At 37.2% G+C, this 27,539-nt stretch overlaps 1 protein-coding gene across 4 annotated transcripts in view; it reads left to right on the top strand.

The window, feature by feature from the left end:
* Positions 1-27,539, top strand: part of LCOR (ligand dependent nuclear receptor corepressor) — a 162,292-nt gene that overhangs the window by 72,375 nt on the left and 62,378 nt on the right. For 3 of the 4 annotated variants that reach the window (XM_011951199.1, XM_011951201.1, XM_011951202.1), the window contains 2 exons: positions 20,892-20,957; positions 21,296-21,375. The exons of the other annotated variant lie outside the window; for it this stretch is intronic. The gene's annotated coding sequence lies outside the window, so the exon portion shown is untranslated. The remainder of the gene's footprint in view (positions 1-20,891; positions 20,958-21,295; positions 21,376-27,539) is intronic. 4 annotated transcript variants of the gene reach the window in all.

Here is a 27,539-nt window from a genome sequence, read left to right as displayed (position 1 = left end):
AGGCTGGAATGCAGTGGCATGATCACAGCTCACTGTACCCTTGACTTCCCAGGCCCTAGCGACCCTCCTGCCTCAGCCTCCCAAGTAGCTGGGATCACAGGCCAGTGCCGCTGCTCCTGGCTAATTGAACCGTTTTTTTTTTTTTTTTTAGTAGAGACAAGGTCTCCCTGTGTTGCCCAAGCTGATCTCAAACTCCTGGACTCAAGTGATCCCTGCCTCTGCCTCCCAGAGTGCTGAGATTACAGGTGTGAGCCACTGAACCTGGCTAAATGTTTTTTAAAAAAGGATTTCAGTTAAAAATTTGGGTTGTTCAGGATGAACCAAAAAGAAAAAAAAAGAATTTGGGTTGATCAGGTTTTACTTAAAGTTCTAATTATAGGATACTTTAGATTTGATTTTATATTTTTGTTAAAAAGGATGCCCTGTTTTAATATTTCTTGATATGTTTCCCTTAATGATTTTAAAGATTGTATTTGTTTTTTGAGATAGAGTCTGGAGCGCAGTGGCTCTATCTCAGCTCACTGCAACCTCCCCCTTCCAGGTTCAAGCGATTCTTGTGCCTCAGCCTCCCGAGTAGCTAGGACTAGGGGCATGCGCCACCATGCCCTGCTAATTTTTTAATTTCTAGTAGAGATGAGGTTTCACCATGTTGGCCAGGCTGGTCTCGAGCTCCTCACCTCAAGTAATCTGCCCCACTTGGCCTCTCAAAGTGCTGGGATTACAGGTATGAGTCACCGTGTCCAGCTAAAGACTTTGTCATATATCGTTCTAGTTCTTTATATTTGCTTTGTTGAACTGCACTCAGAACTTCAGTAATCAGGTGTGGTGGCTGATGCCTATAATCCCAGCACTTTGGGGGGCCGAGGTGGGCAGATCACGAGGTTAGGAGTTCGAGACCAGCCTGGCCAACATGGTGAAACCATGTCTCTACTAAAAATACAAAAATTAGCCAGGCTTGGTGGCGGCCACCTGTAGTCCCAGCTACTCAGGAGGCTGAGGCAGGAGAATCACTTGAACCCGGGAGGCGGAGGTTGTAGTGAGCCAGATCATGCCACTGCCCTCTAGCCTGCGTGACAGAGCAAGACTCTGCCTCAAAAAAAAAAAAAAGAAAAGAAAAAGTTGTCAATTTCATCTTCCAAGAAAAAAATAATAGAATATTGGAAAACTTAAATCCACCACTGCGGGCATGAGAACTTCCCTTAAAAGACCTTTCTGATAGGATCAGTAGTGATATTAACAAGTGTAATTTTTTTTTTTGGTGTTATATTGTGTGATGAAATATGTCAACATTTGAAAATGCACATACCTCAGTGAATTAATGCTTTCCAAATGACCAGTAATGATGTTACAGATAAACATTGGTCAAGTGCAAAATAGATTGATGGATTTTTTCTGTAAGAGAAATTGTGTTTTTTAAATTGTAGTAAAACTGACCATTTTTGTGTACAGTTGTATGAATTTTACCACATGTGTAAATTTGTGTACCCAATACCACAACTAAGAAACAGAATAGTTTTATGACCTGAAAAAGTTCCTGTGCTGTCTTTTCTAATTGCCCCACCCAAAACCTCTGGCAGCCTCTGATCTATTCGTTTGCTATAGTTATGTTTTTTAGAGAATGTCATATAAATAGAATCATACACTATGTAACCATTTGAGACTGGCTTCGTTCACTCAACATGTATTTGAGAGTAATCCAAGTTGTATCTTCTGATATTTCACTCCCTTTTAAATAATTAAAATTCACCATTTGAGCCATTTTAAGGTGTGTATAATTCAATGACTTTTAGTATATTCACAGTGTTTTACAACCATTACACTATCTAATTGTATAGCATTTTGATCACCCCCTAAAAGATAGACCATACCTATTACATAGTCACTTCTATTTCCATATTTCCTCCGTAATATCTTTTATGTCTGTGAATTTTCCTGTTCTGGACATTTCATATAAATGGAATACAATATACGGCCTTCTGTTTTTTTTTTTTTGGTTTTTTTTTTTTGGTTTTTTTTTGAGACGGAGTCTTGTTCTGTCACCCAGGCTGGAGTGCAGTGGCCGGATCTCAGCTCACTGCAAGCTCTGCCTCCCGGGTTCACGCCATTCTCCTGCCTCAGCCTCCTGAGTAGCTGGGACTACAGGCGCCCGCCACCACGCCCGGCTAGTTTTTTTTTTATTTTTTAGTAGAGACGGGGTTTCACCGTGTTAGCCAGGATGGTCTCGATCTCCTGACCTCATGATCCGCCCATCTCGGCCTCCCAAAGTGCTGGAATTACAGGCTTGAGCCACCGTGCCCGGCCAATATACAGCCTTTTGTATCTGGCTTTCATTTAGCTTATTTTTGAAGTTCATCCGTGTTGTTGTATGTATCAGTACTCATTCATGTCGTCAGCTCAGGTTGCCGTAACCAAAATACCACAGGCTTAGTGGCTTAAACCGCAGATACTTATTTCTTACAGTTCTGAAGGCCGGAAGTACAGATCAAGGTCCATCTGTATTTGTTTTTGCTGAGGCCTCTTCTGGCTGGTAGGTAGCTACCTTCTCACTTTAACCTCACACAGCCTTTCCTCCCTGCTTATACAGGGAGGCAGCACAAGTGATCTTGAGCATGTGTGCACTTTCTCTGGTTTCTGTCCTAACAAGGACACTAATTTGTCAGATCAGGGACCCACCCTTCTGACCTTATTTCATCTTTGTTGCTTCCTTAGAGACCTTGTCTCCACATATAGCCACAACGGGGTTAGGGCGTTAACATGAATTTTGGGAGTAACATAAACTTTGAGTCCTTAACAGTTCTTTTTTATGGTTGAATAATATTCCATTGGATGGTTATACTCCATTTTGTTTATCCATTCTTTAGTTGGTGGACATTTGAGTGTTTCCACTGTCAGATTATTATGAATAATGCTGCTGTGAACATTCATGTATGACTTTTTGAACACCTGTTTTCATTTCTCTTGAGTATATACTTAGGAGTTTCCAGAATGCTGGGTCATTTGGTAATTCTATTTTTAACTTTTTGAGAAACCCCTAACTTGTTTTCTGGAGCATCTGCGCCATTTTGCATTCCCACCAGCAATGTATGAGGGTTCTCATTTCTTCACTTCCTTTACCAACACTCGTTATTTTCTTGGTATGTGTGTGGTTTTTTGTTTTGTTTTGTTTGGGACGAAGTCTCGCTGTGTCGCCCAAGCCGGAGTGCAGTGGCGTGATCCTAGGTCAGTGTAACTTTGAACTCCTGGAGTGAAGTGATCCTCCCACCTCAGTCTAGGACTACGTACCACATCTGGCTGACCTTTAAAACATTTTGTAGAGAACGGGTCTGGCTGTGTTGTGCAGGCTGATTTCAAACCCCTGGCCTCAAGCAATCTTCTCACCTCCACTTCCCCAAAGGACTGTAAGTGTGAGTCACCCCTGCCCAACCTAAAACTGATTTTCTTGTGCTGATCTTGTATTCTACAACCTTGCTGAACTTGTTTATTAGGTTAATGGTAGTGTTTTTAAAGATTCTTGAGAATTATATATATATAAAATCATGTCATCTATAAAAGTAGTTTTACTTCTTCCTTTCCAATTTTGATGCCTTTTATTTCTTTTTCTTTTTTCTAACCACTCTTGCTAGAACTTCTGGACAGTGTTGAGTAGAAATGGTAAGAGCAGACATCCTTGCCTATTTTTGATATTAGGGGAAAGCTTTCAGTCTTTTGCTATTGAGTATGTTAGCTGTTTTATAACCAGGATTATGAAAAAGCTCCTTTCTATTCCTAGATTGTTGAGTGTTTTTATCATGAAAAGATGTTGGACTTTGTCCAGTGCTTTTCCTGTGTCAATTGAGATTATCAGGTTTCTCTTTTCCCCGCTTTATTCTGTTAATATGGTGACTGTTTTTTTCAACTGATTGATTTTTGTGTGTTGAACCAGCCTTGCATCTCTGGGATAGTTCCATGATAGATGGTCATATGCTGCTCAGTTTGGTTTGCTAATATTTTGTTGAGGATTCTTGCATCTGTATTTGTGAGGGAGATTGGTCTGTAGTTTTCTTATGATGATGTCTGTCTTTGCTATCAGAGTAATACTAAATTTATGGAATGAGTTTGGAAGTATTCACCCCTCTTCTCTTTTTTTGGAAGAGTTGGAGGAAGGATTGGTGTTCTTCTTTAAATGTTTGGTAGGATTCACCAGTGAAGCCATATGGTCCTGGGGCTTTTTTTGTTGGAAGTTTTATTACAGTTTTCATCTTTTTACTTGTTACAGGTCTTTTCAGTTTTTTAGTTGAGTCAGTTTTGGTAGTTTCTAGAGGTTTATCCATTCATCTAGATTATCTAATTTGTTGGCATACAGTAGTTCATAGTATTCTCTTGTAATCTTTTTTATTTCTGTAAGATTGTAAAGATGTCCCCAGTTTTATTCCTGATTTTAGTAAATTGAGTTTTCACTCTTCTTTTTTCTTGGTCTGTCTAGTTGTTTGTCAATATTGATATTTTTCAAGAAACTTTGGGTTCATTGATACTGATTTTTCTCTCGACACTTTTTTTTTTTTTTTTTTTTGAGACAAGGTCTCACTCTGTCGCCCACCCTGGAGTGCAGGCAGTTCTGCCTCAGCCTCCTGAGTAGCTGGGATTACAGGTGCACGCCACCACGCCCAACTAATTTTTGTATTTTTAATAGAGACGGATTTTTACCATGTTGGCCAGGCTAGTCGCGAACACCTGACCTCAGGTGATCCACCCGCCTCAGCCTCCCACAGTGCTGGGATTACAGGCGTGAGCCACCGCACCTAGCCTGTAGTTACTTTTTTGAGTAACTATTTAAGAATGTATTGTTTAATTTCCACATATTTTTAAATTTTTCAGTTTTCCTGTTATTAATTTCTAACTTAATTGCATTGTGGTTGGAAGAGATACTTTGTGTGATTTCAGTCTTTTGAAATTTACTGAAAATTTTTTTTGTGGTCTAACATATGTGCTACCCTGGAGAGGATGTTCCAGTGCACTTGAAAATAATGTGTATTCTGCTGTTGTTGGTTGGAGTGTTCAGCATATGTCTTTTAGGTCTAGTTGCCTAACAATGTTGTTTAAGTCTTCTTTTTCCTTATGTATCTTTTGCTTAGTTGTACCACCCATTATTGAAAGTAGGGTGTTGAAGTCTCTAGCTATTATTGTTGAACCATTTCTTCCTTCAACTCTGTCAGTTTTTGCTTCATAGAATTTGGGGCTGTGTTGTTAGGGGCATATATGTTTTTAATTCTTAAATGTTCTTGATTGATTGACTCTTAACATTATATTATGTCCTTTGTCTTTTTAAGTAGTTTTGTCTTAATGCCTTTCTTAGTCCACTTGGGCTGCGTAAGTGGCTTATAAAAAAAACAATTTATTTCTCACAGTTCTGGAGGCTGGGAAGTTCAAGATCAAGACACAAACAGATTTAGTATGGTGAGGGGTCGCTTTCTGGTTCATGGATGACTGTCTTTTTGCTATGTTCTCATATGACAAAAGGATGAGGGGATCTCTCAGTGCCTCTTTTATAAGGGCACTAATCCCATTTATGAGGGCACTGACCTTATTTTCCTAATCAGCTTCAAAAGGCCCCGCTTCTTAATACTATCACCTTGGAGGTGATAGGATTTCAACATACGAATTTTTGGGGGGACTCCAACATTTAGACCATCACAGTGCCTATTTTGTCTGATACTAGTATAGCCACTCCATTTCTTTTTTGGTTACTGTTTGCATGGGCTTTTTCTTTTCTTTCACCTTGAACTTCTTTGCGTCCTCGGATCTAAATCAAATGTCTTGTGTACAGAATATTGTTGGATAATGCTTTTTAAATTCATTCTGCCCATACATGCCTTTTAATTGGAGGCTTTACTCCATTTACATGTAATGTAATTGCTGATAAGAAGGGACATTTGCCATTTTGTATTTCTTTCTGCCTGTCTTATATGAGTTTTGTTCAAGCCCTCCATGACTGATTTTTGTGTTACATAGATATTTTCTAGTGTACCATTTTTATTCCCTTCTCATTTCTTTTACTACATAATAGTTATTTTCTTAGTGTTTGTCCTGGGGATTATAATTAACACCTTCATTTGTAGCAGTCTATTTTGAATTAATAACAACTTAGTTTCAATAGTATATAAAATACTTTGCTGCTACATAGCTCTCCCCCCTCCAATAAATCTTTATGCATTTTTGTCCATCAACACAGAGTTATAATTATTGTTGTATGTAGTCTTTTAAATCATACGGAACAAAAGAGGTATTAACAGACTGAAAACATAACCTCTCTGCCTTCTTTCCTTCCTAACACTTTATAATATAATGCCCCTAATATGCTTTCAGATATTATTCTAAATAATTTACAAATACTTGTCTAATCACATTATAAATTTATATCCAAGGAAAGTGAGGTGTGAAGAAGACAAATAAATTGTCCAAGGTTTGGCCAGGCGTGGTGGCTCATGCCTGTGATCCCAGCACTTTGGGAGGCTGATGCAGGCAGATCACAAGGTCAGGAGTTCTAGACCAGCCTGGCCAATATGGTGAAACCCCATCTCTACTAAAAATACAAAAATTAGCTGGGCATGGTGGTGGGCGTCTGTAGTCCCAGCTACTCGGGAGGCCGAGGCAGGAGAATCACTTGAACCCAGGAGTTGGAGATTGCAGTAAGCCAAGATCATGTCACTGTACTCCAGCCTGAGTGACAGAGCAGGACTCCATCTCAGGGAAAAAAAAAAAAAAATTGTCCAAGGTCGTAGAGCTTTTAAAAGGCAGAATCAGATATTTGAACCCAGGCGATCTGGCTTCGTAATTCACGTTCTTAACCACTACATCTCTTACTTCCTAGAGTTGTAGTACTCCTTTTATTACAACAGTGAATGTAAAATTCAGTTGGATACATAAAACGTGCATTCATGTTGAAAATGAAGGAAAAATAAAGTGAAAAATACTGGGAATCATTTGGGAGGAAAGATAACAGTTGGAAGGGACTTTCGAACTATGGCCTTGAAGACCACATAGGATCAAGACTATTGATATTTGAGATAACTTTTTTTTTTTTTTTTTTTTTTTTTGGTAATGGAGTCTTGCTCTGTCACCCAGGCTGGAGTGAAGTGGTGTGATCTTGGCTCACTGCACCCTCCGCCTCCTGGGGGGTTCAAGTGATCCTCATGTCTCAGCCTCCTGAGCAGCTGGGACTACAGGCGCACACCACCACACCCAGCTAATTTTTGTATTTTTAGTAGAGATGGGGTTTCACCATGTTTGCCAGGATGGTCTTGATCCCTTGACCTCGTGATCCGACCTCCTTGGACTCCCAAAGTGCTGGGATTACAGGCATGAGCCACCGCATCTGGCCTGAGAGTACATTTTAGAAGGAACAAGGTGAAGAGAAGGATGAAGACACAGAAAATCAAGGCCTACTTGAGAAGCAGATTGTTCTTGAAGTACGTTGAAAAGGTTCACTTTTGGAAGGATTTGAAAGCCAGACTGAGCAGTTTGAATTTTATTACGCAGGCAGTAGCTAATCGTTGAACGTTTTTGAGTAGGGGAGAACTATTAAGAATTTTGTATATAAATCTGAAAGCTGACTCAAACTTTGGTACAGTTTAAAATTTTCTAATGCATCCTTCAATTGGGGCCAGACTGAGGGTTTATCTTTTGTACTGCAATATATTATGGTGTATTAGAAGTGTGGTAAAAAGTAATGATTTTTAAAATATATAAATTAGATATATTTAGATGTGTTTGATTATATTAAAAGGAATCGGTTTCCTTTCAGAGTCCTCTCGTATGACATTTGGGTTGGGGTAAGATATGTCTTTATTTTAATAACACTGCCATATATAATAGTTCAGATCAGCTAGTATTTTTTGAGTACTTACCATCAAGTTGTTTGCTAGATGGTAAAGATAGAACAGTAAAAAAGACCTGATCTTAATTTTCAGTCTCTTTTTCTTTCTAATCTTTAAACATTGGAATGCTCCAGTGTTTGGTCCTGTTCCTTCCTTTCCTTAACTTAATATGATCTTACCTCGTTCTAAAGCTTTAAATTCTATCTGTACTTTACTGATTGCCAATTTTATATTGCCCCATCTCAGTGTCTCCCTTTCAACTTCCAAGTCACCTGTTCGGTTGCCTTCTTCATAGATCTACTTTGATTTCTAAGTAGCATCTCAGACTTATCTCCAAAACTGAACTAAATCTCTGTCTGCCAAACATGTATGCTCCAGTCTTCTCCAACCTAGAAAGTTAAGACTACTATTTACTCAGTTCACAGACCAAAAGCCTAAGTGTCATTCTCCCTCACATTCCACATGAGCATATCATCAAGCAAGTTGGTTTTATCTTTGATGTATACCCTCTATGTAGTCACTGCCCTCTACCTCCATTGCTACCACTACCTCTTGCCAAGGCTGTTGTCATAATAGTCTCCTAATGCTTTATCCAATAATCTGTTCTCTGTACAGCTACCTGGTAATCTTAAATAATATATATCTGATTATTTTATCTCTACCACTACCTAAATATAAAACTTCAGTGGATTTCTATTAAAATTCAAAATCCAGTCTCCTCACTGATCATACCTCTAAATCTCTTACCTCATCTTATACTGCCCATCTTAATCACCTTGCTGACCATGCCCGCTTTCTTACTAATTCTCAATATACTATACTTCATACCTTAACTACCTCAGTGCCGTTCACTGCCTAGAACATACATGTGTCTCCATATGGCTTGCTCCTTCACTTCATTGAGTGCTCAGAAATGTTACCTCCTTTGCCTGTAATCCCAGTGTTTTGGGAGGCTAAGGCAGAAGGATCGCTTGAGACCAGGAGTTTGAGACCAGCCTGGGCAACATAGCAAGACTCTGTCTCTAAAGAAAAAATTAAAAATAAACTAGCTGTTGTGATGCATGCCTGTAGTCCAAGCTGCTCAGGAGGCTGAGGCAGGAGGATTGCTTGACCCCAGGAGTTTGAGGTTACAGTGAGCTATGATTGTGCCATTACAACCCAGCCTGGGCAACAGAAAGACTCTGTCTCTAAAAACCAAAAAGAAACAAAATCTTGCCTCCTAGATAATTTTTTTCTCAGTTCTCTAAATGCTGTCTTCACTGCTTTGTACAGTAGCACTTATATGGATGTTACTGACATTTCTGGTATTTAAAGGCGTGTGGGATAAGGAGGGATCTCACTATTACCTGATAGTCATACCTTATGTCATTGACTTTTTTTATTCAGAAAGGTATTAAGACTGAAATACTTATCTCAAATAGAGTTCACCGCTTGTGAGGAATGGGGGAAAATATGAGTAACTTTAATTTCTTTTCAGTAAATTACTTGCAAAGTAATTTTATTAGCTTTATTTATTATTATTACCATTTTTTTTTTTAAGATAGATTCTCTGTTGCCCAGGCTGAAGTGCAGTGGCATGAACTCAGCTCAGTGCAACCTCCGCCACCCAGGCTCAAGCGATTCTCCCGCCTCAGCCTCCTGAGTAGCTGGGACTACAGGCACATGCCACGAAGCCTAGCTAATTTTTGTATTTTTAATAGAGGTGGGGTTTTACCATGTTGGCCAGGCTGGTCTCGAACTCCTGACCTCAGGTGATCCACCCACCTCGGCCTCCCAAAGTGCTGGGATTACAGACATGAACCTTGACACTCGGCCCAAAGTAATTTTAAAACAATACAGAGTTATTGAGATCTCCACACACTGAAGATAATAAATGCATCTCCTAACGGTATAAAGCTCCCACAAGCATGCTAGTTCTAGGTTGGGGCTAACTCTGGAAAGAAGAGAGTAAATGGACAAAAGAATAGGGGGAGGATGGGAAGGGATAGAAAAGGAACCCCCACTTTTCCAACCCTAAGAACTTTCAAAGTTTAGTTTTTATCTCTGTTCTTTCAACTGTAGAAATTTCCATTTTAGGTAAAGTGAAGGAAAACATTCAGCTTATCATTTTATTTTTACTTAGTTAACTCCATTATTTCCAAGGAATAGGAGGTCTTCCTTTAAACTTCCACTGAAGGAGAGAAAGAGAAAGAGACAGAGAGAGAGAGAGAAGCAAAAAAAAAAACCAAAATGCTTACCTCTCACACTGTAATTTGTACTTTTGGTATCTTTGAGAAAAAAATGTGATGTAAAAAAGAGATTATGGATTCAGTAGTGCTTTTTAAATGAATACATACTTAAACATATTTAAATATTTAACACATCCTGTTTGTAGCAGAATGTGTTAAAAAAGAGTAGTTAGTGGCTATATAAGCACATTTTTATTTAATTTACAAACAGTGCTTATATGGATTTACCGACCCTGTAATGATGGAGGTCTTCAAAGGGATTGTGGCCTATGGATTGTGAACTGATGTAATTGACTCATTCCTGATCAACCTCAGATTTGCATTTAAATGGTTTCTTTCTAAGCATAGTTAACCTAGACAGTTTGATATACTAGAAAAAATGAAACAAAACTGTCCTTGAATTTCCAAAGACTTATTCTGACCTAGCTACTCACTACCTCTGTGATTTTGGTAACTTATTTAATACCTTTAAATCTCATTTTTGGCATTATGTATGTAAATACTGTATTCTGATAATGTACTAACTACTCAGTATATCTTTCTTTTCCCTCCTTAATGTATTAATACCATTGTTTTTCAGTACTTTATCTGTTTTATTTTATTTCTGTCTTCACTATGATTACAGCTTTCCACAAAAAAAGTTTGCGGCCCTCTGTTCGTGGGCCAGCAAAGAGAGCCCTTAATTATGTTCTGGTTTTTGTCCATAGATACAGGGAACCTAGTTGAACTGGAGCAGAAAGCCATCTTTTTTTTTTTTTTTTTGTCAGATATCTATTATCCTTCTGTTATTTCTATTTTTTCAAGTCTTTAGCGTGCCTGACACACAAAACAGAGTCCTCGTAAAATCTCCAACCTCTCAATTATAATGATGTAGGAATTTAAAAGAATGTATTTGCATTCATCCAACAAATATTTATTGAGCATTTTACTTGAGAATGGTAGTTTAAAGAACAGGCTGATATTAAAAGATGGATAAACTCCAATTCTTTGCTCAAAATCGAGTGGATTAAATACCAAAAAAGGGTGTAGTTTATAAATAGTACAACTTGAGTACTGATGAGGATGTTCCTAACTTTGCCTGAGGCTTATGGGGTGAGATGGGTGATACCTTAGAATTAGATTGAGGGTTGCAGGAAGAACACTGTAGGCTGAGGCGATATTGTGCTCAAATGGCATGGAAGCATTGACTGTGTATTGTGACTGATCAGTACGGCCAGAGCATAGTGTATGTATACAGAATATGGTAGCAGGAGAGACAAAAGGTAATTTGGGATCAGAACCTATAATGATCATGCATGGCATCCAGAAATTTGAAATCTTCACTGTTGTCAGTGGAAAGCTATCAAATATTTTTAAAACCTAGAAAGAATGATGCTTAGCAGCAGCATGAAGGGTGGATTCTGGTGGTAGAGATGGTGGTGTGGGGGAATACTAAGATAAATTAAAAATAAAGAGATGTTATTAATAGGTAGTGTGATGAAATGAAAAGAGCCTGGGCTTTAGAATCACAGGCGTGGTTTTAAACCTAGGTATTGGCTTTTGCAGTTGAGAACAAATTGGCTGCTTTGATTTTCAGTTTTGTTTTGTTTTGTTTACATGTTCCGGGTAGTAATAGTACTTGTTTTACAGTGTTCTTCTGAAGATTCTGTTATGGGCATGAAGCACCTGCTGTAGTGCTTGCCTGATACCAAATAAGGATGCAGTTAATGATAACTGTCATTATTATTAACATGAGTGACATTTATTGTAATTGTTAAGGTGAAAAATAGTGAAAACCTGAATGAATTTAAGGATGGAAAAGGGAGAACAGATTGGGAGGAATCTTTCTGAAGTAAAACGAATAGGACTCAATTAGCGGAGTACTTGGTGATTTATGGAAAGAATGGAATTGTGACTAACTAAAGTCTCTAACCTGAATAACTTGGGGGGAAGGTGTTCGTGATGCCATTTTCCTGGTAAGGAATACAGAATACAGGAGGAATCTGTGATTGAGATGAAGGAAAGGAGTAAAATGATTTTGATTTGGTGGGCGTTTTTAGGTATTTAGGAGATTTTGGTGATAATATGAAGTAGGAAATTAGAAATTTGGTCTTAGGGCAAAAATAAAGGATTGGAGAGTTATAATTATCTGCGTAGTGGTGGGAAAGCATGTTAATTTTGACTCCTTGACTAGAATTATAAATATCTTAATGGCAGGGCATATTTTTAAACATAACCCCTGTATCCCCACACTACTGAGCTCTATGTAAACACTTGATTAATTTTTATTAAATGTGAGATTTAAAAAATAATATTCTTGATGGCTTTGTGAATAGAAAAGGTAATGCAGTTACTTTGATTTTTAATTTTTAAATGTTCACTTTATTTAAATTTATAAACTTAAAAAGTAGTTCTCTCTAAATACGGATCTTATTCTGTAACTAATTTTAACAAACTTTTGAGAACTATCTTAATTTAACTTCTTAAAACATTTAAATCTAAGTGTAAATTAAATTTATTTTCTCTGTAAATATTAATTTAATAAAACCTTAGATAAGTAAATCTTGTAAATCTAATATTTTAAAATTGTAAATGTAAACATTCTTAAGTTTTGTGAGTATTCTTATTCAGGATGCAAACTTAGTAAAATTTCAGCTTAAAATCATAAAGTCTAAAACAGCTATTCAAGTATACATTTTAAATTAGAATTACAAGACTGGCTCTAATAGGCCAGATTTTCTAAAAACATTACAAATATTTACCAAATAGCCATAAAGTACCTATTTTGTAAACAGCTTTATTGAGACATAATTTACATACCTTGCAGTTCACCTATTTTAAGTGTACAGTTCACCGATTTTTATTATAGTCACAGAATTATGCAACCATCACCACAGTCTAATTTTAGAATATTTCTCTTAATGCAAAAAGAAATATGTTGCCCATTTGCAATTATTTTTTCATTTTCACTCAGCCATAGGAAACCACTAATGTACTTTCTTCTATCCATAGATTTACTTTTTCAGTACATTTTATATCAGTGGACTTATAGTATGTGGTCTTTTGTTTCTGTCCTTTTTTCACCTAACACAATATGTTTTGAGACTTATTCATCCATATTATAATTTTATTCCATTGTATGGACATACCACATTTTGTTTATCACAGATTACCTCTTAATATACAATACTTAAAATTTTAGTTCTTTTAAATCATCCTGTACTTGGTTCTTTTTTAAAAAAAAGAAACCTGAAAATAAGTAAATGAATCTTTTGTAAGTTAGACAAAAATGCAATAGAATAAACCCAAAGAAATGGATAATTGAAAAAAATTAGAGCAAAGTTTAATGAAATCAGTGATATAATAGAGAAGATCAAAGTAGGTTTTTAAAAGAAAAAAAACTAAAAAAGCTGATAGGGATTGATCAAGGAATAAAAGAAACAAAAATAGTGTGAAAATGAAGACTGACCACATATTAAAGAGTAAAAGACAAGGTATTTATAGCAGCCTGCCATTAGTTTTTATATAAACAGTCTTTTCCCTTTTCAGGAGATCTTTATTCTCAATCATACTTTTCTTAATGGAACTACTTTGAGTAACCCTTACCCCCCCCCCAGAGTGAATGGCTGTTCTACTTTCAAAATCAGAGAATATCTATAAATGTCTTTTATCAATATTCGTAAGCAACACATTGTCTACATTTTTCCTCTAGAATTTTGTAAATACTGCTTCATAGGCTTTTTTTTTTTTTTAAACTTTATTTTTCCTGTTTTAAGAGTTGGGGTCGACCGGGCGCGGTGGCTCACACCTGTAATCCCAGCACTTTGGGAGGCTGAGGCGGGCGGATCACGAGGTCAGGAGATTGAGACCATCCTGGTTAACACAGTGAAACCCCGTCTCCACTAAAAATACAGAAAATTAGCCGGGCGTGGTGGTGGGTGCCTTGTAGTCCCAGCTACTCGGGAGGCTGAGGCAGGAGAATGGCTTGAACCCAGGAGGCGGAGCTTGCAATGAGCCGAGATGGCACCACCTCACTCCAACCTGGGTAATAGAGCAAGACTCCATCTCAAAAAAATATATAAAAAGTAAAAAAATAAATAAAAAGAGAGAGGGGGTCTCTCAGTGTTGCCCAGGTCGAACTCCTGGATTCAGTCAATCCTTCCACTTAAGCTTCCCAAGTAACTGGGACTACAGGTGTGTGTGTCACCACATACCATACCCAGCTCTCCATAGATGTTTAGCATTTACATTTACCAGTGAAATGACTGGTAGTCTAGATCTCTTTCCTCTTAAGTAAAATTAAGTGAAATATTTTCCATATTTGGAGCTTGTAAAGTTTTATTGTTGAAATTCAGATATTTTACCAGGAGAGTCTACATGTGTAGCTTCCCCTCTAACCCCCAGTTGCTGCCCCAGTATTTCATGGAGCCCATTAGGTAAGACGACTCAAGTCAGTAATCAACATTAGGAAGTTTTTGTTTCCTTTTCCTTCTCTAAACTTTTTTTTTTTAATTTAAATTTTTAAAATGTTCATTCTTTGCCTTGTTCTTTTTTTTTTTTTTTTTTTTTTTTTTTTTTTTTTTTTTTTTTTTGAGACGGAGTCTCGCTCTGTCGCCCAGGCTGGAGTGCTGTGGCCGGATCTCAGCTCACTGCAAGCTCTGCCTCCCGGGTTCACGCCATTCTCCTGCCTCAGCCTCCCGGGTAGCTGGGACTACAGGCGCCGCCACCTCGCCCGGCTAGTTTTTTGTATTTTTTAGTAGAGACGGGGTTTCACCGTGTTAGCCAGGATGGTCTCGATCTCCTGACCTTGTGATCCGCCCGTCTCGGCCTCCCAAAGTGCTGGGATTACAGGCTTGAGCCACCGCGCCCGGCCGCCTTTTCTGGTTCTAAAAATCCTGTTTTATAGATATCGCACGTCTGGCCACCTCACCTCTAATCTTTTTATCATGATGTATGTGTCTTTGACACTTTACTATGCAATATTAGGGCATTTCTTCTTTCCTTCCTTCCATCCGTTCCTCTGTCCGTCCGTCAATCTACCTTCTTTCAATGGTCTCGCTCTGTTGCCCTGGCTGGAGTGCAGTGGCGCAATCTCAGCTCACTGCAGCTTCCATCTCCTGGACTCAAGTGATCTTCCACCTCCTTGGCTCAAGTGATCTTCCCACGTCAGCCTCCCAGGTAGCTGGGACTACAGGTGTGTGCCACCACCCTGGGCTAATTTTTTGTACTTTTTGTAGAGATGAAGTTTTACCATGTTGTCCAGACTGATAGTAGAACATTTCTTAAGTTGATTTTCTAAATCGCTATTTTGTTGTGTATTTTTCTGCTTAATTCTGTTTGGTAATTTTAGTGGTTTTTCAAGCATTTGTTGTCTGCTCTTTTATTCAGAGCTCTTTGCTCTTTAAAAGAAAGAAAAAAAATACTATTTTCCCTGGCCTCAATAAAATTAGTATGTATAATTTTTCTTCAAGTTCTACTGTTTTTGTCTTCATTAATTCTGTTTCAGTTTGGGCCCATTAGTTGTGATTAAAGTGCTACTTCTCTTTGATATATCTGGCCAGGTTTCGTCATCAGTTCTCTTGCTGGGTAATTCTGAGAGTGGTAAGTGAGCCAACAAATAGGGTTCATCATAGTGCATCATCTGGGAGAATGTGCTCAGGAGGAGAGGAAGAATTATTAATGAATGTAGTTCTCTAATAATGAAATGAATCACCAGGGATAGTAAGGGGAAGAGAAGCCTGAGTGGTCATTGTTCATTATCTATAGAAGTTCATCTGGTCTTTGATTTAATAACATACTGAGATAGTTGGAGTGTCAGTTAAAAAGAATTGATTACCTTAATTACCTTGGATAGAATATAAAAGACTGTATAATCTAGTGCTCTAAAATTATTACCACAATTACTATTGTACCAACCCAGTACTTTCACTTTGTGACTGACTTGGTATGAAGCTCAGTGTGGTGGTGGCATCAAGTCACACATTCTGAGTTTTAAGCAAACAACTCCAGATAATATCATTTGCCTCTTTGTTTATTAGGACACTAATTGATTATTATTGCCAGCAAGCACCTTTGAACTGATACTTTGTAAAATATAATACAGTCATGTGTTGCTTAACAATGGGGATGCATTATGAGAAATACATCCTTAGGCAGTTTCATCATTTTTCAAACATCGTAAAGTATACCTACACAAACCTAGATAATGTAGCCTACTACATACCTGTGCTATTTGGTATAGCCTGTTGCTGCTAGCCTACAAACCTGTATGGCATATTACTGTACTGAATGCTGTAGAAAATACCACCATTGTCACACAATATCATTGTCACACAGTGGTAAGTGTGTATCTAAACATAGAAAAGGTACAGTAAAAATTGTCACACCTGGATAGGGCACTTACCATGAATGGAGAGTGCAGGACTGGAAGTTGCTCTGGGTGAGTCAGTGAGTAAGTGGTAAGTGAACACGAAGGCCTAGAACATTGCTGTACACTACTGTTGACTTATAAATACTGTACACTTAGGCTACACTGAATTTATTTAGGAATAAAGTACTTGCAGTCCAACATTACAGTGGCTATAATCACCAAGCAGTAGGAATTTTTCAGCTCCATTATAATCTTATGGGTCTACCGTGGTATATGCAGTCCATCCTTGACTAAAACATCGTTATATGGCACATGACTGTACTTTATTGAAGATTGAGCAGCAAGCTCAGTACAAGCTTGAGTACAAGATCCAGGGGACCTTGATGTGGAAATTGCTCATTTTCTGGTATATTCCTACATTTTCTTCAGCACCTCTCTGAAACTACTAGTCTCTATACTGGTTATCTCAGAGGAGAGGTTCCCAAGATCCAGAAACCATTTTTTCATTCTATTAATTTTTTTCCAAAAGAACAGGCTGTATTGGTGACCTAAGTTAGCTTTGTATTTGATATATTCCTATTCTTTTACTTTTTATAACCTGTTTTCCCCCTTTTCATTGGAAATGGGTTGTGATTTAGATAGAAGGGGGAAATTTGTGGGAGATTTTAGTCTTCTATCTTTTTGTTTTTGAGAGCTGTGTGATTAAATCAGAAGCTAATCAGATATGTGAAGCCTTCCTATAAGAGAAACATTGTTCCTGTAAGAGAAACATTGCTTCCTAGCCTTCCCAGAGCGTTAATTCTCCTTGAGGAGATAAGACATAAATGAATAAAAGAAAAATGAGAACATAGGGTTTAAACAGCCTGTGACAAATTTTATTTTACAAAATACTTGAAAAGACAGTGTCTTGTAAATGGCAGAAAGCAGAGAAGACATTAGGCAACTGACTTATTTAAAATCAAGCAACAATCTGAGAATTCTGAGGATGAGAAAACTGGAAACTAAAGATCAGTGAGGGCAGGTAACATGTCAGCTCAACACTGCCTGTTGAACAGTCCCTGGCAGATGACAGACTCTCAGTTAGTATATGTTGGATAAATGAATATGTATTTGTTGAACAATTTGAAGTTTATCTTGAAGGAGAGAGATACTATATTTGAGCAGAGGTGAGATGCAAAGGCTTGAGAAAATATTAGGAGGTAGGAATGATCACTGAATACAACAGAAGACCATCCTGACCAGAGCTGTGGGAATGAGCAGGAAAGCTCTGGTAAGCCAGCTGACAGTAGGTAGGATCAAATTATAAGCAGTTTTGATTGCTGAATTAGGAAGTTGGAGTTTGTTCTTTAACCAGTGTGAACTTTGAAGAGGTGGTGGCATCATTGAAACAGTGTTTTAGGAATAGCCTGAAGACATGGTGCAGGTTGCAGTGAAGAAGAAACGAGATCAGCCTTGAGACTAGTTGTGATGCTGGATAGGACTTCTTTCAAAAGTAGTCAACTTCCATAAAAAATTTTTTTTTTCTTTATATGTGATGTGTAAAGGTAGTTTTTAAGCCCTAGTGATTGAACATAACGGCATGGCTGTCTTTTTCAGTATTTAGTTTTCCGTGGCATTTTGTTATTGAACTTTCTGGCTTTTCTGTGTTATCATGGTATACATTTTGAATATATTTGTTCTTCCCTTATTTGCCTTTTGTTAATGTCAAGCATAGCACATCAGACATTCCCTGTTGCTATGCAACTGCTAAATTCAATATTTAATATTAATAAAACTGAGTGGCATTAACATCCAGTGAACAGAGGGTAGCAAAATATGACTTTACAGTATCTAATCAATAATATTTGTTAGGTTTAATGTATTGTTGCAGATATGAACAAAAGGAGAGTGACTTGTTTACAGTTGCTATTTTGAGCAAAATTAGTTGTGATTAAATCTTTGTGTTTATGACCAGATTTTTTGTTTGCTTTTATTCTTTCTTTGTCATTGCTTTTTGATCTGTGACTCAAATATTTGCTAGTATTATTGATCTTCTGCCCAATTTTCTTATATCAGATTCTGTTCTTTTTTAACATTTTTATCTCCCAAAGCTTTTATTTGCATTTTTCTTTCCTGGCATTATTTCTTGCTATATTTACTTTTTTCCTTTTCAAGAATTTATGCTCAGCCTGCAAATTTGGAATTTGTTACAATTTTATATAAACCCAGGTGAAAGAATATTAGATTTGCTCTTCAGGATAAGACCTGCTTGATAATTTCCTTTAGCTATTTGCAGTGTGTGTTTGATGCTTGCAAGGTGTTGAAATACTTTATTATTTGTGAAATCAGATTTTCTTTTGGGAGGGCAGGTAGGAGGGCTTAAGAATTGGAGATAGACTGTGGAATTTATTTATTTTTTTAAGTCAGATCGTTCTGAAAATATCCAGTCTCTAGGGCCAAGATAGACAGTATCTAGCAGTTTCTTCTCTTCTCTTACCACTACCTACCCACTCCCACAACCCTACCCCAACCCTTTTTCCTCCCTAGTGTGGAAGAGAGGGGACCATAGCAATTTAGTGGAATATATTTTAATTTTAGTAGGTAAATAATAAACAGACATAGATACCTCCCATTTGTTTGAGTGGGTAGTTTGATTTTGTTAATGTCCTTGGAATAATTTTGATGGGAATTAAAGAGAGTTGGAAAACAATTACTCCCTAACAATAAATGAAAAATCTGGAATCTAGGATGTATCATATCGTATGGAAAAACCAGCTCTCTTATTACAGTATAAATAACACAAACTAGAGATTACTGAAAATTATGGCTTAATACTAAGGCAAAGAAATCCCTTATATTACCATCTTCTTATAGCCAGATACACAAAAGACCATTTTCAGAGGCCATCATTTCTACCTCCATACCTTCTAAATCCTTTTCTGTGGTTGTATTTGTGGCAAAGAATTGATACATGTGAGGGGGCCTTATGTATCCCGCAGGATGTAGTATTTTAATTTAAGTGGTACCTTATCTTTTAAGCATGAGAGTGCTTTTTAACAATTAAAAAAATTGCCAAGCCCCTAGGCAACAGATTATGTTGCAGAATACACAGTGCCCCTAGCTACTAGGAATTCAGTAACACTTTTTATATTTACTTTATTGTAGTAACAGTCCTATGCATTTGAAAAGTAGTATGTGTACTGAATGCAAAAGACATTAATTTCTTCCCAAAGGCCACACTGAGAGTGCATATGGATTCATAAGACTCCTTGTTTGTAATAAACATTTGAGTTCCCAGTGAGGTCCATGGCACACATTTTGGGAACCACTGCTTTAATGTATTATTTCTGGTATGTTGTATAAAGATACAGTCTGATTCCTGCTCTTGTTTTCCTCCTTACTCTCTTGACCCATAAAAAAATTGCAAGATGAATCCCAGCACTTTGGGAATCCGAGGCACGCGGATCATGAGGTCAGGAGATCGAGACCATCCTGGCTAACACGGTGAAACCCTGTCTCTACTAAAAATACAAAAAATTAGCTGGGCGGGGGTGGCAGGCCCCTGTAGTCCCAACTACTCAAAAGGCTGAGGCAGAAGAGTGGCGTGAACACAGGAGGTGCAGCTTGCAGTGAGTTGAGATCACATGACTGTACTCCAGCCTGGGCAACAGAGCGAGACTCCGTCTCAAAAAAAAAAAAAAAAATTGCAAGATGGCGAAGATATTTTTAAATTGTTTATCATTCAGTAGATCATCAGTATTTGAGATAATAAGCCAGACAAAAAGTTATTGATTTGTTTCATTTTCTACTTCTTTCACACTGGTAGAAGGATATAATAATTTAAACATTTGTGTACAAGTATATTTGATTTTTTTCTCTTTTTTTTTGTATGTATAATCAGTGGGGGTTTACATTTATAAAGGAACCAGCACATAATTATTGTGGCAATGTTAAATAGTTACAAAAGTCTTTTAAATCTTGTACCTTCTTTACAAAAGTCTTGTACCTTATGTTTGTGTGATGTAGTTTTTCTAAGTAAAGATTTCATAAACTGTTAACTCAAAATCTGTTGTCTCAATTGGTATTTTGAAAAATGCTATTTAGATTATTTTAGAAAGTTGTGAAAAATTTGAAGCAGTTTTTGACTCATTGAGAAAAGTACCTTTTAAAATGGAGCCTGAGAGTTTGTACAAAGAGGTGTTTGGGATTTTGTAAAATGATTAGAGAATCTGTAGATTTTCATTCCTTCATTGGTCTTGTTCTTGAATGTGCTCAGAATTTGTGTTGAATGTTAATCACGGACAGAAATGCAAATGCCTCTTTTAGATTTGTCATTGACACTCTTTTTCTAAGCATCCCTTTAATAGTAATCCAGGATCCTTAAGAACTGGAAGAAAACATCATCTTTTTTTTTTATGCAAAGATTATTCAATACTAGAATGAATATTATTGTGGTAATGGATTTTGTTTTTATCCTTTCAGGGTTTGAAAGTATTCTTGAAGGGCTGTTTGGACCTGCATTATTAAAAGATCTCAGTTTATTTAAAGGTATTCAAAATATTTTTGGTATTTCAAATTCTTCCTGGTGCCATACATGATACCTTGGTGATTTAAGCCTCAGTCTCCTTTTTATTCACGGTTTCATATGGATTAAAGTTATATTCATGTAAGCATCTTTTTGTGTTCAGTTGATATTGTTGATATATGTATGAATAATGTATTACCTGGTGAGCAGTTAAGACTTAAGAATTTTAAGAGTTAAAAATTTTAAGACAAATATGGCCTAACCACTTAGATTTTTGTTAAACAGTATTTTTGAAATTAATTCTGATTTATTTTCTGAAAAATTCTCTTTTATGACTATTAATTTGTTACTATTTTTGCAGACTGTGAACCTGAAAGCATTTCTGATTGGACTTTTGATGAAAACTGTTTATTCTGTTGTTTGAGAAGAGATAAAGTAAAGGTAACTAAGAAGCTTGTGAAACTTTTATTTAGTGTAATATTTTACAGTTTTCATTTTTTAAAACATTGTATTACTTCATTGGAGGATTTGTAGGAAAAGGAAGGTATGGTTTTATACTTACAAAAGAGTTTGATAGTAATCCTGGGTTTTGCAATTTAAATTATTTCCATCCTGTTGATTAGCCTATTAAGAAACATATCCTACCATGCATTTGTTGTTGTTGTTGTGGGGTTTTTTTGTTTGTTTGTTTGTTTTTTTGAGACGGAGTCTCGCCGTGATGCCCAGGCTGGAGTGAAATGGCATGATCTCGGCTCACTGCAGCCGCCGCCTCCTGGGTTGAAGTGATTCTCCTGCCTCAGCCTCCTGAGCAGTTGGGATTACAGGTGCCTGCCACTACACTGGCTAATTTTTGTATTTTTAGTAGAGATGGGGTTATACCATATTGGCCAGTCTGGTCTTGAACTCCTAAGCTCAAGTGATCTGCCTGCCTCAGCCTCCCAAAGTGCTGGGATTACAGGCCTGAGCCACTGCCCATGGCCCATGCATTATTTTATTTATATAGTTCACTAGGCAGCATAATTAATTAGGTCTCAAACTGTTGTGTTTATTTGAAAATGAAATGTGTGGCAATTCAATAATGGGAGTTATTTTTAGCACAAAAAGAACAGTAATGTAGATCTGATCAAGCAGTTGCTAATTCATGTAGATTTGTGATATACTGTGGTTCTACTTTAAGACACTTCATAACATCTGCGCATGAATGCTGTTATTTTCAGTTATATAAATTGGCTGAACCTTTGTGTGTTTGTTGTTTTATTGCTTTGTTTTATACATAAACAGAATTTTGTTAGAAAACATTTCACTTGTTGGAAATATTTATTAATAATGGTTTACTGTCTTTTACTTTTTTTTTCATGGTACATTGATTCTCTGTTTTAAAGCCTTGGGAACACTTTCTTCTGCCCTATACACTCTTAACTTAAATCATTGACCAGATTTTATCAGTTTTTCCCTCATAATGAATTTCATTTTTTTTTATTTCCACAATCATTACTATAGTTCTCTCTTAGTTTTCTTCAGTCTCTTAAATAGTCCTACAAGGTTAAACTCCTCCCAACCATCACCCCTTAAATGGTGTAGAAATGTTACCTTATACTTAGTCTTTGATGACTTTCTCATTGTCTTCTGGATTCATTAGCCTAACAGTGCCTCAGTACCCTCCACATTTTAATCCACTTTTCTTTCTAATGATGTCCCACTAGTCTTCTATACAGTTTTTCTTTCAACTCAGCTATTTCTCTATAGCTAGAAATTCCCTTGCTTTTACTCTTAAGCACCATCCTTCCTCTGTTTCTATTGCTGTTTCAACCTTTCACACTGTTGTCAATATTATCTGTGCCAATTACTTGTCAGTTAATATTCTGCCTTATTTTGTTCATCCTTTTTCATGTTTGAATCTTTTGTTCCTAACTACATTGTCAACTGCTAAAAACTGGGCAGACCATGCTGTATGCTTCCTTGTACCCCTGCATATAACCATTATATCACTATTTGTGTTGGCAAGTTGCTTTAAAATTTGAAAGCCATCATGTAGTCAACTTAAGTGCTTCGTAATGTTCTTCTTTTATGGCTTCGTTTTTTTGTTTGCTACATGAAAAAGTTGTTGCTCTGTTTGGAATGGTCTGTTTTTGTTGAATTGAGGAAGAAAGTGTTTTAAAATTTAATCTGTCTCCAAAAAGACTAGAAAAGAAAGCAACATTGTTTTGAGTTCAACTTCCAGTGAAATTGAAGTTCATAATTTTAAACTCTGTGTGTGTGTGTGTGTGTGTGTGTGTCTGGTAGCTCTTTATTGAACAAGCCATTTAATAGGAATTTTTGAAGAATAAAAAGAAGAAACAGTTACTAATTTTTTTTTTTCAGGTTAGGATAAGGAAGAGAGCCATTCTATGCTTGGTAGTTGTATATAGTATATTCTTGTAATATGATTGTGAGTTTTCCCTTGCTGTATGAGGGTAAAATATTATGTGAATTTTTTTTTTAAGAGACAGGGTCTCACTGTGTTACCCAGGCTGGATTAAGTGATCCTGCTTCTTCAACCTTCCAAGTAGCTGCGACTACAGGTACATGCCACCACACCCAGCTTGTGTGAATATTTTTAGAAGAAAATACAGATAGAGAAAGTCATGAAATGGTGAAGCACTTAAAATAACTGTTTTACTGTTTGTAGTTCTACAGTTTTTAGTTGGTTTTCTAAATAGAAATAATTTTTCCATTTGACAACTCAGCTGGTTCTGGGAAAGCTGTTTTTCTCCATTAGATATTATATCCTGTCTTTGGCGTTTATTTTTGGAGATAGTCATACATCTGTAATGGAAAATAGGAAAAGAGAAACCCTATATCATGTGAATTGTCAGATTTACAGTATTTCTTTAGTTGTGTTAGACTTAAAGTGTTTGTGTTGGAACTCTTTGCAGTCACTTGGAGCATCTTGTCTGAGAAGAACTAGAGTCTGGAAATTAAATTTTTTTTTTGTGGAGATTTATTATATCTGTTGGATTTTAAGGCTGTCTTAACATTCTAAAATAGAAGGAACTATCTGGAGAATATGGTAATAGCCAATAGGTGGCAGCATAGAGCATGGTATTGGAAGCTCGAGTTTGAGATTGGCGTGGTGAGATAATCTAGGTAGTATTTGGAAAAGCACTTAGAAATATTGACCTGATATTTGGGAAACAGCAGGTATGCATACTTTTAGCTAGTTGGATTTTCAGTAAATGCTAAATCTGTAGAATGGATACAGCAAATACATTATCTATATTTACCTTTAGAAATATGTAGGTGAAAAATCTGAAGTAGCCTCTTTGGGAAGTAGAACAGGGATTCACCGAGAGATTAGGAAAACTTTTTGAACTATGCTTCAGGATCCTGCGGAAGTTAGAGAATGTAATTTGTAAAGGAAAGGCAGCTAACATGTTCTGAGCATCTACTATGTGCCAGTTATTTTTACCTGTCCCTTTTTTTTTTAAATGAAACAGGGTCTTGCTCTGTTGCCCAGGCTGGAGTGCAGTGGTGCGATCTTAGCTCACCGTAGCCTCCGCCTTCTGGGTTCAAGCGATTCTCATGCCTTAGCCTCCCAAGTAGCTGGGACTACAAGCATGTGCCACCATGCTTGGTAGTTTTGGTAGAGACAGGGTTTCACCATGTTGGCCAGGCTGGTCTTGAACCCCTGACCTCAAGTGATCCACTCGCCTCAGCCTCCCAGAGTGCTGGGATTACAAGCGTGAGCCACCACGCCCTGCTGCTCCTATTTAATCTTCAAAACAATCCTATAGAGTTGATTAAAGACACCCTAGTTTTCTAAATAAAGAAGTGGAAAGGGTCAGAGATGTTCAGTTATGGGCAAAATCACATAGCTGGGATTTGATGCATGTTTTTAGAATATATGCATTTTGTTAACAGTAGGAGCAGGAACATGGAAAGTGGAGAGCAAGAATTAAGTAGGTCTTGGAATTCAGTTGGAAAGAGGGAGGGAATCCTCAGTTGGAAATTTCTCAGTTGGAAAGAGGGAAAGTGTATTTGAAATGACCAATTATAGCTGTGTTAGGAATCTGTGAGTGAATTACTGCCTGCCTGCCTCGGTTACCTACTTACTTCTTTCCTTCCTCCCTTTTTCTGTTTTATGGGCATATAAAGTAGGCACTCTAAAGTATTTATTAAATGAGTGTCTAAGAAGTCAGGAGGCTTAATAAACTTGGAAAATTATAATAATAGCTGTTTTGAGTGTTTTTACATATATACACAATTCTCTGTGTACTGCTTATTCATGAGGCTTTTCTGTAATTTTTTTTTTTTTTGAGATGGAGTCTCTGTCATGCAGGCTGAAGTGCAGAGGCATGATCTTCGCTCGCTGTAGCCTCCACCTCCCTGGTTCAAGCAATTCCCCTACCTCAGCCTCCCGAGTAGCTGGGATTACAGGCGCATGCCACCACGCCTGGCTAATTTTTTTGTATTTTTAGTAGAGATGGGGTTTCACCATGTTGGTCAGGATGGTCTCGAACTGCTGACCTCAGGCAGTCCACCTCAGCCTCTCAAAGTGCAGTTACAGGTGTGAGCCACTGCACCCGACCTTCTTTAACCTTTCTTTAAGCTTCAAATTTTTAAACTAATTTTAGCCTTATAAAACAGTTATAAAAATTGTGAAAGGAATTCCCATATATTCTTTAACCAGATTCTCCAAATGTTAGCGTGTTATATAACCACAGTACAATTATAAATTCAGGAAATTAACGATGATACAATAGTGTAATCTGCAAACCTTTGCAAATTTGCCAGTTATCCCACCAGTATCCTTTATCTGGTCCAAGATCCAGTCCAGGATTACAGTCTGACTGATGCTGTACCGTTCTTCATGCATCATGTCAGAAAGCACATGGTGATATTTACTTTGATCACTTGGTTAAGGTGCTGTCTGCTTTCTCTAAGGTTTCTTTATTTATTTATTTTTTTTCTTTTCTGTAGCTAATGGATACATTGTTGGGGGAGGTACTTTGAGATATTGTAAATATCCTCTTTTTAAATTATACTAGTTTTTTATCATCTAATTTTAGCATCCATTGATGAACATTGCCTAAAAAAAATATTACTGTGGTGTTTACCAAATGATTTTCTCTTTCCATTATTTCTTCTACATTTATGAGTTGGAATTCTACTGTAAGGAAGAGCTTCTCTTTCTCCCCGTTTCTGTTGTTGTTTTAATACATCAGTATGAACTCATGGATTCTTATTTCAATCTGTGGATTATAATTCATTACAGTCCTTGTTTACTTAGCAGTTCAGATTATCCTAGGCCATTTAGAGCCCTTTGAAGTTGCCTCTTGTGTCCTTTTTGACATCTTTGTTTTCTTTAAAGCACTTTTTTTTTACTTTTTGGCATGAAAAGATGTTCCAGTCTTAACATATACTTTCCCTGTCCCAGCCCTGGATTTCTCCAAAGAACTCTAGTTCCTTTTAATCAGAGAACTGTATAAGAATTCAAGGTGTGGGCACTAGGTGTACTCTTGGTACTAGAGTGTCATTGCTTTGAAACATACATGTTTACTAAAATACACGTGTAACTATGTTATGTTATATATCAATGAAAAACCATCTAATGAGATTTTTTGATTACAGATATGTTGATAGTATGAAGAGCTAATCCAGTAGTAGAGGGTGGGGGAGAGATGGGAAGGAAGAGAAATTACTTTTAGTAGTTAATTCCTAAAAACAGACTGCTTCATTGATGAATCTGTTCTTGTGTATGGCTGGGATAGAGATAGCTGTTGTAAAGTACAGATAACATGGATGATTCACTAAGGATGATGGGAGTGTAGGATGTTATACCAAAATATAAAATTAGTTTATACACTTAGGTTTAAGACTAAAGTAAGTTCAGTATTTGATTGGCATATTAGAAGAATGTTTTAAGAAGTTAGAACTTAAGGCTGGGTGGCTCACGCCTGTAATCTCAGCACTTTGGGAGGCCTCAGGCAGGCAGATCACTTGAGGCCAGGAGTTTGAGACCAGCCTGGCCAGCAAGGCAAAACCCCATCTCTACTGAAAATACAAAAAAAATTAGCTGACTATGGTAGCCCATGCCTGTAATTCCAGCTACTTGGGAGGCATGAGAATCGTTTGAACCTAGGAGGTGGAGGTTGCAGTGAGCCGAGATCGTGCCTGGGCAACACAGAAAAGCTCTGCAAAAAAAAAGAAGGTCGAACTTGATCTGTGTTTCTGAAGAATATGTAAGTCGAGACGAGCAGAGATGAAAGGTCACATCCTAGTTGGAACAGGGCATTTATTTTTGGAAGTAACCAGTGATATATGGTTGAAGCCAGATAACCTTTCAGTGTCCAGCTAGCTCAAGAGTCATGTAACTAGATCTTTTTCATTGTATCAGCATATTTTGCTGAATGTTTCTTAATTTCTTCCAATTCATGAATATGCATTAAGTTTGATTATATTCCTTTAACATTTTAGTTTTTATTGCATTTTATTTTGTTTTGAGATGGAGTCCCGCTCTTGTTGCACAGGCTAGAGTGCAGTGGCGCCATCTTGGCTCACTGCAACCTCCACTTCCCAGATTCAAGTGATTCTCCTGCCTCAGCCCCCACAAGTAGCTGGGATTA

Source organism: Colobus angolensis, unplaced genomic scaffold (assembly GCF_000951035.1).
Source record: "Colobus angolensis palliatus isolate OR3802 unplaced genomic scaffold, Cang.pa_1.0 Scaffold316, whole genome shotgun sequence".
Classification (NCBI taxonomy): domain Eukaryota; kingdom Metazoa; phylum Chordata; class Mammalia; order Primates; family Cercopithecidae; genus Colobus; species Colobus angolensis.
Note: the sequence above shows the minus strand (reverse complement) of the source record. Positions and strands in the feature narration are given on the sequence as shown.